Source organism: Ziziphus jujuba, chromosome 10 (genome assembly GCF_031755915.1).
Source record: "Ziziphus jujuba cultivar Dongzao chromosome 10, ASM3175591v1".
Lineage (NCBI taxonomy): Eukaryota > Viridiplantae > Streptophyta > Magnoliopsida > Rosales > Rhamnaceae > Ziziphus > Ziziphus jujuba.
Genome location: NC_083388.1, coordinates 14,964,859 through 14,976,445, shown reverse-complemented (window position 1 = coordinate 14,976,445; position 11,587 = coordinate 14,964,859).

The window sequence follows — 11,587 nt, the reverse complement described above, 5'->3', positions numbered from 1 at the left end:
AGTTGTAATTTCATGCTTATATTGTTGAATGAATGAGATGGATTCAAATTTATGTGAAAAACTAAAATTAGTCAAATTTGATAAAAGAAAAGGCCAACTTAGGGTATCAAGTGCCTTATTGATATGAATCTTAAAAGAAACATTATTTCTAGAACATTTTTTATGCAAAAGGTTGACTCAGATAGAAGCAGCGGCAATATAGTCACTAATATTTCTACTTTTACTGAAACCAAAATGGTTCAGAGAAACAATTCTACTTGCAATGGAAGCAAATCTATCAGCAATAATCTTAGTAATTATTTTAAACAAAATATTGCTATGAACAATAGGCCCAAATTTATCTAAACAAGCAGCATCAGAAACCTTTGCAAGAGCGAGCAAAAAATTAGAATTCAAACCTAAAGGCATAGATCCCATTAAAAAGTAAAAGCAAACAACATCATTAACATCTTTGGCTAAAATCCTAACAATGCTGAAAAAATATTCCAAAAAAGCCATCTTGATCTGGGGCACTAGAAGAATCTAAATTAAAGATAGCTTATCTAATTTCTAATCTAAAAGGATAGAAATTAGAATATCATTCTCAAAAATAATAATGACAATAATAAAAAAATTACAAGCTACACATCAGAAACCATGCTTCATACTCAATGGATACACATATAATTCTAAATGTCATACTTATGAATGAATGAATGCAATACATATCCCCATACACGTACATTTCGAAAAAATTTGCGGTTTAGAAAATGACAACTTACAGTACAATCCCCACAACCCTAGTCCAGGTACTATCCTCCGTTCTAGTCTTGATCAAATACTTTGTTGTCCTTCGTTAAAACCACAACTTAATTAATACTTGATTCCAGAATTCAAATTAATCCTTTAATAATCTCAATTACCATTCAAACCAAACCAACAATCCATAATTCAAACCAATAAATTCTAACCATCATCCATCAGTATAAAACCAAGTTTCATAATTCACCAATTAAGCCCACAAACTTAGACAACAATTCCACTTTATCAACACATTTTTGTTAAACTTAAGTCCAATAAATTATCCAATAAATAAATTATCCAATAATTCATCTCATCATCAAGGATCAAATAATAAACCAATTAATGCTTTAATCCAAAATAAACTCAACCTCAAGAATTAATTATTGAAATCCAATTGTAAGACCAAATAAAATAAGCTTGTCAAATCCAATTGTCAACACATTCTTATTAAACTCAAGTCCAATAAATTATCTAATAATTTGTCTCATCATCAAGGATCAAATAATAAACCAATTAATGCTTTAATAAAGAATAAAATCACCTCAAGAATTAATTATTGAAATCCAATTGCTAGATCAAATAAAATAAGCTTGTCAAATGCAATTGTCATCCAAATAAAAAGAAAATTATTTTTTAACCTCAAACTTCATTTCCAAAAATTTTCTAATATTTAAAGAAAAATCAACTTAACCTTATAAAAGTAAAAATAAAAAACTTTGTTGTCCTAAAAGTCTTCCAAGAAATTTTAGAAAATCAATACTTAAACTCAAATTATTTTAAGTTCACAAAAATTTTCCAATATTCAAAAATTAAACCCTACCTTTAAAATATATTTATTCAATATTTTCAAAAAATCTAAATTTAGAAATTTCACTTAACCACAAGATATATATATATATATACGAAAAATAAATTTCCTTTACAAATTTATCAATCTAAAACCATACAAAAATACATCATTTTAATACCATCAAGCCATTCGGATAACTTAGCACCAAAAATCAAATCCATTTCCAAAATCCCAAAAATTCACAATTTACTCAAAAATAATAATCTTAACCTCAAAATACTTTTAAGAACAATTTCCAAAAGTCATCCAAAAGTTTAAAGAGTCAAACTTAACCTAAAATATAATAAATCATCAAAAAAATTATAAGTACAGTTCGCCATCTTCAACAAATCCTAGCACCAAAATTCCATTAAATCCAAAAACATAATTCTCAACCTCAAGATTTTACATGCATGACAAATTCCAAGTTTTATAGACCAAAGATTAACACTTAAACTTAAAATCCAAGCACCAATTTAGCTATGAAACCCGAAATCTTTAATCACCAACAAAATGAATTTTCCAACATTAAATTCAACGTGCAATTCCATCCAACAATAAAATCATCTTCCAACAATAATAATAAATCCAAAATCCAACTTCAAAAATATCCAAAAAAATCCAAATTAACTTCCATAATCTTCAAGAATTTAAAATCCATATCATGCATGTAAAATTAAAAAATCAAACCATTCTAAGAATCCAAAAATCAAATCTTAAAATAGCATGCAAAGCTATTTAGAACAAAACTTAGTTTAGAACTTAAATACCCATAACATGATTAAAACCAAGTTAAAAATCCAAAGATCAAAATGAGAAGACAATCAATGTTGCCCTCAGGTTTGCAAAATCAAGGAGGACCAAGAAGTTTGTTTTGAAAACTAAGTAAATCTTACACATGCAACATAAAATCTTAGCTTAAAAATCAAAGACCTAAAACATGCTTTAATCCTAAGCTAAATTCCATAATAATAATAATAATAAACACTAGAGGGCTCTCGGTTTTGGTTAAAAAAAAAAAAAAAAAAAAAAAAGGAAGTTACGAACAAAGTATTTTTAATTTGAAAAACAAGCAAATGAGAAGTTCAAACCATGTTGATATCCAAGGTTTCCACAAAGTTTTTGATTTTTTAGAAAGAAAACTAAGGAATGGAATGAAGGAGGAAAAACAAAAAAAGAGTAAGAGATGGAGAGGAGGAGCTCTCGGTGAAAAAAAAAAAAAAAAATGGTTCCTAAAGTGATGGTGGCAACCTTATAGATCAAGTGCAAAAAGAGTAAAAATGTTATTTTAAAATATTTTAAAGATTGAAAGTCCAAAATATCTTTGTAAGCCAATATAATAATAAAAGAGATGAGGAAATAATGCAAATTTTAATGGTTTTAAAAGTTCAAATATTAAAATACCCTTGTATCTTGGGTCATTTCCATAATTTTTGCCTTGTCAAAAATGCCCTTAAGTAAAACAATTAATTCCCCATCCATGTTATATTTATATATATATATATATATATATATATATACACACACACACATAGCATAGGGCATATCTACGCTTTTAAAAATTTTAAGAAAAAATCTATTTCTTTCAAATAAAGCAATTTGACATTGCACACACCCATATTTATTCAATAACAAGAGTACCTTTTTCCCAAACATAAATTTTGTAATTCCCAAAAATAACAAAATTAAAAAATTTCGCCACCACTTTTCCTTAGAAACTTTTTTAAGAGGATTAAAAATATTCAAGCACCATAAAAAAAATTGGATAAAAAGAAATAAAATTTTGAAAATTTGGGGTGTTACAAATAATCTAAATTTATTTATTGAATAATTCTCATTTGTATGAAACGATTAATTTTTTTACTTCATTTAAAAAAGATCAAAAATAAATTAATTAAATGTTCTTAAACTATCAGATAGTTACAAACAAGATTACTTAAGATAAGAAAGAATCAGAACATAACTAGGTTGGCACTCGCAATTCCTCCCCCCACACAACAAAATATTATTAAATAAAAGAAAATAAATACAAAAGTTGTACAAAATTAAGGGGAAACTAAAAAGATGACAAAAGAAAGAGAAGCTCTCATCCTGGTGTAATTAAAACCCCATCAGTGAGAATTTGAATGAGGAAAGAGAGTACCAGTAAAAAAGAAACAAAACCCATAACAAAATCTAAAAGATCTATCACCTATGAGATTTTCATGATGAGCCTACAAACAAAAATCCGGAAGAGACAAATGCCAACGAACATTAGACGTAGAAACAGTAGCTTTAGACAAAAGATCAGCAATCCTATTTATTTTCTATAAATATAAGAGACCTTGAAATTTATAGAAGAAAAAAAATGAAGATAGCTGAGCCATCTATTATAAAGATGCCAAGGAACCTTAGCAACCTGAGAAGCAAACAAAGAAACTACAAAAAAAGAATTACATTTTAACTAGACATTAAACCAGTGAAACATCCCTGCCAATTCAGTAACATGCATATCTGTGATAATCTCAGCCTTAAAAGCTGTAGTGAGTCCAAGAGGAATCATAAAACACCCCCTAACAAAACCTTGACAATTCTTGAAAACACAACCCCGACCCCCCTGAACCAGGATAACCATTAACCGCACTGTTTACGTAAACTTTTATCCAAACTAGTAAAGGAAGATCGTAATGAATAGAAATAGTCTTAGGAGCACACTTTGGAACCATTGTAACATCTAACCTCTTCAGAATCAAAAGCTCATCAATCAAATTGTACATTGAACCCAAATGAAGAGAATTTAGCCTCTTTAATTGCTTGCCCAACCAAAGCCATAGCACTTGAAACTAGAATGAATTTATTTTCATAAATATGTTGATTCAACACAAACAACACTAAAGAAAAAGTAGCAACAACTGCCGCATAATATAAAGAGAAGAAACATGAGAGCTAAACTGAACTTGCTTGGCCAAATAATATAAAGCAAGAGGAAGAGAAGATTGATCAATTATATGGCGACAAGTTTACGCGGGTGTAAAAGACATCGACAGACTACTTGATATTCAATTCCACGTTATCTGGATATGGGATAGGTGATGATTCAAATATAATGATAGTTACTCTCATAATGTTGAAGCTTTTTCCACGTTATTGGCTTCAGGATTCAAAAAAATTCCAAAGTTAAACATGCTCAGACCAAAGTAGTTTAAGAATGGATAATCTCTTGGGAAGCTCTAAACAAAAAACCTACTACCAAATGTAGTGGCGAAATTGGAAACAATAACAACAGGGAGTGACAAGCCTCCTAGTGAAATCGAGGTGATACAAATTGTATCATAACCTATACCCAGCCATAAGTATACCAACAAAGATGCTAGGCCTTTAAAGGGATGACTTGTGATAACAAGTATGGACGGGTTTAAGAGGTATTGGCAAGCTACGTAGTATCCAATCTCATATCTTCTGGGTGTGGGATAGAGGATGATTCATATGTAATAATCGTCACTCTCATAATATCAAAGCCTTTTCAGAACAGTTGACTTTAGAGTTTTGAAAAATTTCGAAGTTAAGCGTACTTAGGTGATTATAATCCAAGGATGAGTGATCTTCTAGGAAATTCTAAATGAAAGATTTCATACTAAGTGCGGTGGTTAAATTGAAGACAATATCAGCAGAGAGAGTGATAAGTTTACCAATGGAGACTTGATGTTATAAATTACCACATCAAATTAAAGACTAACGAAGTGCCAAAGAGTCGATGCATATAGATAAGCAACAAAAAGATGATTGATTGTTTCGACATTTCGATTGCAAAGACAACAACGAGAAGCCATACTAAAAGCCCTTCTACAAAAAATCTCATTCATGGGAGCTCTATTATTAAACAAGTACCAACAAACAAAGATTTCCCTGTTTAAATATAAGATTTCCGTAAAAAAGAAACCCAATCACTAAGAGGAACATTACCTAAAAGATTATGATAAACCCTTTGGCTAAAACCTCACCATAAGTCGATAAGGTCCAAACTAAACGAACACTTGCATCAAAACTAACACAAATCTTTTCAACCAAATTCAAGATAGCCAGAAAAGCAACTCTGAAAGCCTTAAGCAAAACCCGTACCCCATCAAAAGAAAGAAAACTAGAAACCTAAATATTTGAATCCCAAACCTGATGATGTAGGTGCATTAAATAGAAAAGAGGTTTTCCAAGCCAGTTATCAAATAAAAAACTAACTTGAGAATCATTACCAATCAACCAACGACAATTGTTATAAACCTCCCTTTGAAGCTCACGTATAGAAGGCCAAATAAAGGATGAAACATAATGGCGTTCACCTTTATAATAAGATCTTAGAAAATCAAAAACAAAAAAGTGATTAGTTAAAACTTTCTAAGCTAATTTACCAAGGAAAGCCTTAAAAAAATCATCAAGTTTTTTTTTATCCCAAAACCTCCCAACTACAAAGAACAATCGCAAACATCCCATGAGACCATAATTCCCTTCTGAGAAGAAATTGAATCAGTCCACTAAAAATTACGAATAGCATAGTTCAATTGCTTCAAAAGATCTAAAGGCGAATGATAAATCATGAAGGAGTGAACAAAATGAGAAATTATAACAAAATTAACTAAATATTAACGTCCTCAAAAGAAAGTAATTTTCGCTTCCAAGCTTCAAAACTATTAAGGATTTTATAAGCAATAGGCCTAAGATGAGAAATCTTAGGAATACCTTAAAAAGAGGGACATCAAAGTAAGAAAAAGGAAGAGACCCTTGCCTCATTCCAAAAACCCAAAGCAAGTTTTGCCTTCTAACAAAAGATATAACATCTCCAAAATAAATAAAAGGCTCATCCCTATTAACCACTTAGCCTAAAAGTTATCCATAAAAATTAAAAGCTTTCATAGTACGGTTCAGATTTCGAGAATTATCTTTGCAAAAACAATAAAATTTCATCTACATACACGAGATGAGAATGTGCATTCTTACCCTAATAAGATAGCATTGAAATGATAAAATTAGACTCCACCAACTGGGAAAGATATGTGATAATAAAATCCTCAACCAAGCCGAAAAGAAGATGAGATAAAGGATCACCTTGCCTCACTCTTTGAGAACAAGAAAAATAACCAACTAGGGATCCGTTTAGCAAAACAGAAATACGAGCAGAATGCAATATCATTGAAATCCACTATCTAAATTTATTAGAAAATCTAAAATGCTTTACACTATCAGAATAAAATCCCAGTTAAGGGTATCAAAGGCTTTTTTGATATCTATCTTTAAAGCCATATTACCTCCAAAAACCATCAGACCCAAAATTTTGACACAGTCAGAAGCAGCAGCAATGCAATCTCAAATTTGACTACCTCAGATAAAACCAAACTGATACAAAGAAACCACACGGCTAACAACAGAAGCAAGACGATCAGAGATTATTTTAAAGATAATTTCAAAGAAAAAATCCCCCAAAATAATTGTTTTGTACTTATTCAGAGTAGCAGCACTATCAACTTTAGGAATGAGGATTGAAAAATTGGAATTCATACTGGAAGGAATGAAACCCGTGTTGAAAAACAATAGCGAATAGCCTTACAAATATCTTAGGATCCCCATCTTAAGCCATTTGATTCGACTTTGAACTTTGAGCATCATTTCGTACCTTTTCAAAGCAAATCCAGATCTGAATGAGCATTTAATTCCTCACAAAATCTATCCTTATTCAACCTAAGCTAAGTAATGTCATCTTGACCTAACTGTACTTGAAGCATAGCTTCTGTAATTTTAATATTTACCTCCCCAATGCTTGTTCCAATTGCAGAAAGAAGCCTTCAACAATTTTAACGTTTGCAACACTTGCTGAAAAGGATTACCATTCACCTTTAAATTCAAAACATAAGAAACTAAGCGCATAAAAGAATCATGAAAACACCATATAGACTGAAATTTGAAAGGCTTAGGTGCCGAAACGGAAGAGGAATAAAAGCTCATGAATAAAGGATTGTGGTCTGATTAATGACGAGTGAGAGCAAGACTAAAAATAGTTGACCAAGAATCCAAGTAGAACTGAGAGCAAAAGGCTCGATCAAGCTTAGATTCAATATATCTTTTCACACCACGACGGGCCCAAGTATAAAACGAACCAAGGGCACCAACTTGAATAAGATGATAAAATAGTCTAATTGAATAAGTATAATATTTTTACTAGCATTATCCTTATACGTGCACGGGCATATGTAATATAATAAATAAATTTTAAAAATAACCCATAATAATTAATTATTTTAGAAAATCTATTTAAAAGTTTAATTATTAATAAGTATATTTAGATGTTTTTTTGTTTTAATCTATACTATAAAATTTTGTTAATAACTATAAATTTAATTTATATATATATATATATATAATACTATTCAATTATAGAATTCAAATTCAAAAATATTTATCTATCTATTTTTTTCCATCTATGAAATTTTCTTATCCAATTTTTTTTTTCCATCTATGCAATTTAAATTCAAATTCAAATTCAAATGCATTTATATAATTTAATTTAAAATCAAATATTTTCCATTTATAAACTTCAAATTTAAATTCAAATTCAAATATATTTTTTTATTCTTCACAAATAATTAATATCCATATATTAATACTCATAATGTAATTTAATTATTTAATTTTTTGTTTATTTATTTATTTTATTATTATTATTATTTATACTTTAAACATATTTTTACATTATAAGATAAATTATTTATGAAATTCAAAATTATAAACTGGTTATTTAATTTTTTCCATATATAAAAAGCAAATTCAAATTCAAATGAATTAATAATTTGTTTCAGATATAAATATTATTTTGCTATGTTTAACAACTATTATTTATGATATTATATTTTTCATATCCAAATGAAAAGATATCTTTATTAATTTCCATATAACTATATTTGTATATGTCAAAATATTTAAAATATGTTTAATTAAAAAAATACATTTTATGTATTTGACTTATTCAGTAAATAAAATATTTTGTTTATTTAAAATTAATTTTAAAACAAAAATTAATTTTATATATAATTGGGTACAACCATAAAAGATAAGATATTAAATAAATAAATCAAATCAAATCAAAATAATAAAAAAATGATTTTTGAGGGAATTTGAAAGAAGAGTATGCTGACACATTACACATATCTTTATATATATATATATATATATATATATATATATATATATATATATAAGTACATTTTGAGCAATTTTTAAAAAATATAGAAAAATATATTATTCACTTTAAATTTATGATAAGAAGATTAATTTTATTATTAATTATCATATATTAGTCTTATTATTTTACAATAAAATTACATTTATTGTATATCCATATATAAATATGTATTAGATATATTTTGTATAAAATATCTTTAATAATAAAAATATATAGATTCTTGTTTTGAAAAAAAAAATTATAAAATATAAAAATAATTAAAAAGTGTCTGCTAAAATGTACTGGCATATTTTTATGCAATATGAATTTATTATAGACATGATGCATAAGAAACTTAATATTTAATAGAAAATAAATCAAATAAAGATTAGTTGAGTGAAAAGTTTCACTATTGATTTTGTCTTTTATATATGGAATTTAAAAAAAAAAAAAGATAATTTTTTTCGAGCACGAAATAATGTTTTAGATGGTATAAAATTTGATTGAATATTATAAATAGAAAATACATAGATCAGAAAGGATAGGCCGAAAAAAATATTGGCTTATTTTTTTGGGGAAAAAAAATATGGATAATTATCCCCCCTTTTTTTTTTGGATATTTTAATTATTTATGAGTGTTATATGTATTGATTTAGTTTGATTCAAAAGAATAATATTACTATTGCAATACATTCAGACATTTAGACCATATAATGTAGTTGAGTGTTTGAGAGCAAAGTTTCCAACCAAAAGAGCCAACTAACTATTTTTTTTTTTCCACCACAATAAGCTGGTGAAATAATAGTGAGTTCAATACAAAAAAAAAATTAAGAGAAACTTTTTAAAATGTTAGTAATAAAAAATAATATTAATAATAAATCAAATAAATATGCAAGAGAGAGAGAGAGAGAGAAAGCGAGATAGATGTCCTAGAGAACCTCATCGTAGATCCTGACACACTTTGATATATAATACCTCGAGCTCGCTATTGAACTCTACAGACCTTCTATCATATTATTCTTTTCATACTCATCAATCATACATCGTTTGGAAGTTAGCAGCACATTCTTGATGTACTTAGGGAAAAACAACCAAAAAAATATAAATATATCTTTTAAATAAAGACGATTAAAAACATGAAAATCATAGTTAATAAAGCAGGTTAACATGTACCTTATAGCATTCGATGGTTAGCCTTTAACAAATTGTAAATTTGATCTCTATATATAATATTATTCAATTATAAAATTTAAATTCAAAAATATTTACATTTTTATTTTTTCCATCTATGGAATTTTTCTATCTAATTTTTTCCATCTGTGAAATTTAAATTCAAATTCAAATGTATTTATATACTTTAATTTAAATTCAAATGTTTTCCATTTATAAAATTCAATTCAAATTCAAATTCAAATATTTTTTTAATTCCTTATAAATAATTAATTTTCATATATTAAATAGTCATAATGTAAGTTATTTATTTATTTATTTATTTATTATTATTATTATAAATTACAACTAACTTTTAGAATGATAACACGATAACTAACTATTATTATAATGTAAGTTTCATTAAACGGTGGTTAAATATATAATACGATAACTATAATTTTTTATAGAATGATAACAAATCAATCTATATAATGATCTAAAGATTTAAATTCAAAAATTACTATTATAATAATGACCTCTTTATAAATAATATAATATTATATTATATTATAATAGTATTAATGATAATAATAAAAATATATATAATTAAAAAAGAGTAAAAATATGTATTTTGTAAATAAGATAAAATTAAATATTTTATTTATTTTAAATTTATTTCAAGATTATTACCATATATAATTTTATCAATTGTTTGATAGTTATAGATAATTATGTCAAAAATTTATTTTATATATATTTGGTTGTATCCATAAAAGGTGATATAATAAATAATAAATAATAAATAATAAAATATACTTTTGGAGAGAATTTGAAAGAAGCATACGCTGACATATGGCGCATACTGTTTTTCTTTTATATATTATATAGATTATAATCTGAAATGGTATTTAGGACATATAATATTTTTATTATAAAGATAACTTATAAAATAATAATAATAATAATAACAACTTTTTTAAAAAGAGATATATGATATAAACTATATTACTAATTAAAAGTTATTTTTGAATTATAAGAGTATTAATATCATTTTACCTTTATCACATAAAAAGAAAATAGTTTTGGATAGAAGTCAACTACATAGAAGGTATTTCTAAATTGTTTAAAATCTTTGGATATAATTTATCATAAAAACAAATCTACGAAAGTTTATATGATGTTAATCCAAAAAATAATGATTCTAGTTCTTTATTAAAATAAATATCAAAGTAAAAAGAAAAAATAATAAGCATTAGAAGAGAGAGAAGCAACCAACTCATATCTTTTTATCTCCCAACTGTTGGATAGTAATGCTCTTGCATCCAACCGTCGGAAAATCAGCATCAATGCTGATGCTGGTGCTTTTTATCCTCAGCATTATAGTTTTTTTTTTTTTTTTTTGGGAGATAAAATTAGTTTGTTTTGAACAATTTATTTTTACATCATCAATAATTTTAAAAGTATATCAATTATCTTTTTAATGATAATATAGAAGTAGATATTCAAGATTAAAGTTCAAAATTTTGGTATCGATGAAGATATTGACGGTTCAAAATATAAAAATTGATACGAAAATATAAAAAATTATTGAATATTAATAAAAATTGATAGATATTTATTAAAAAATAATTTTTTTATTG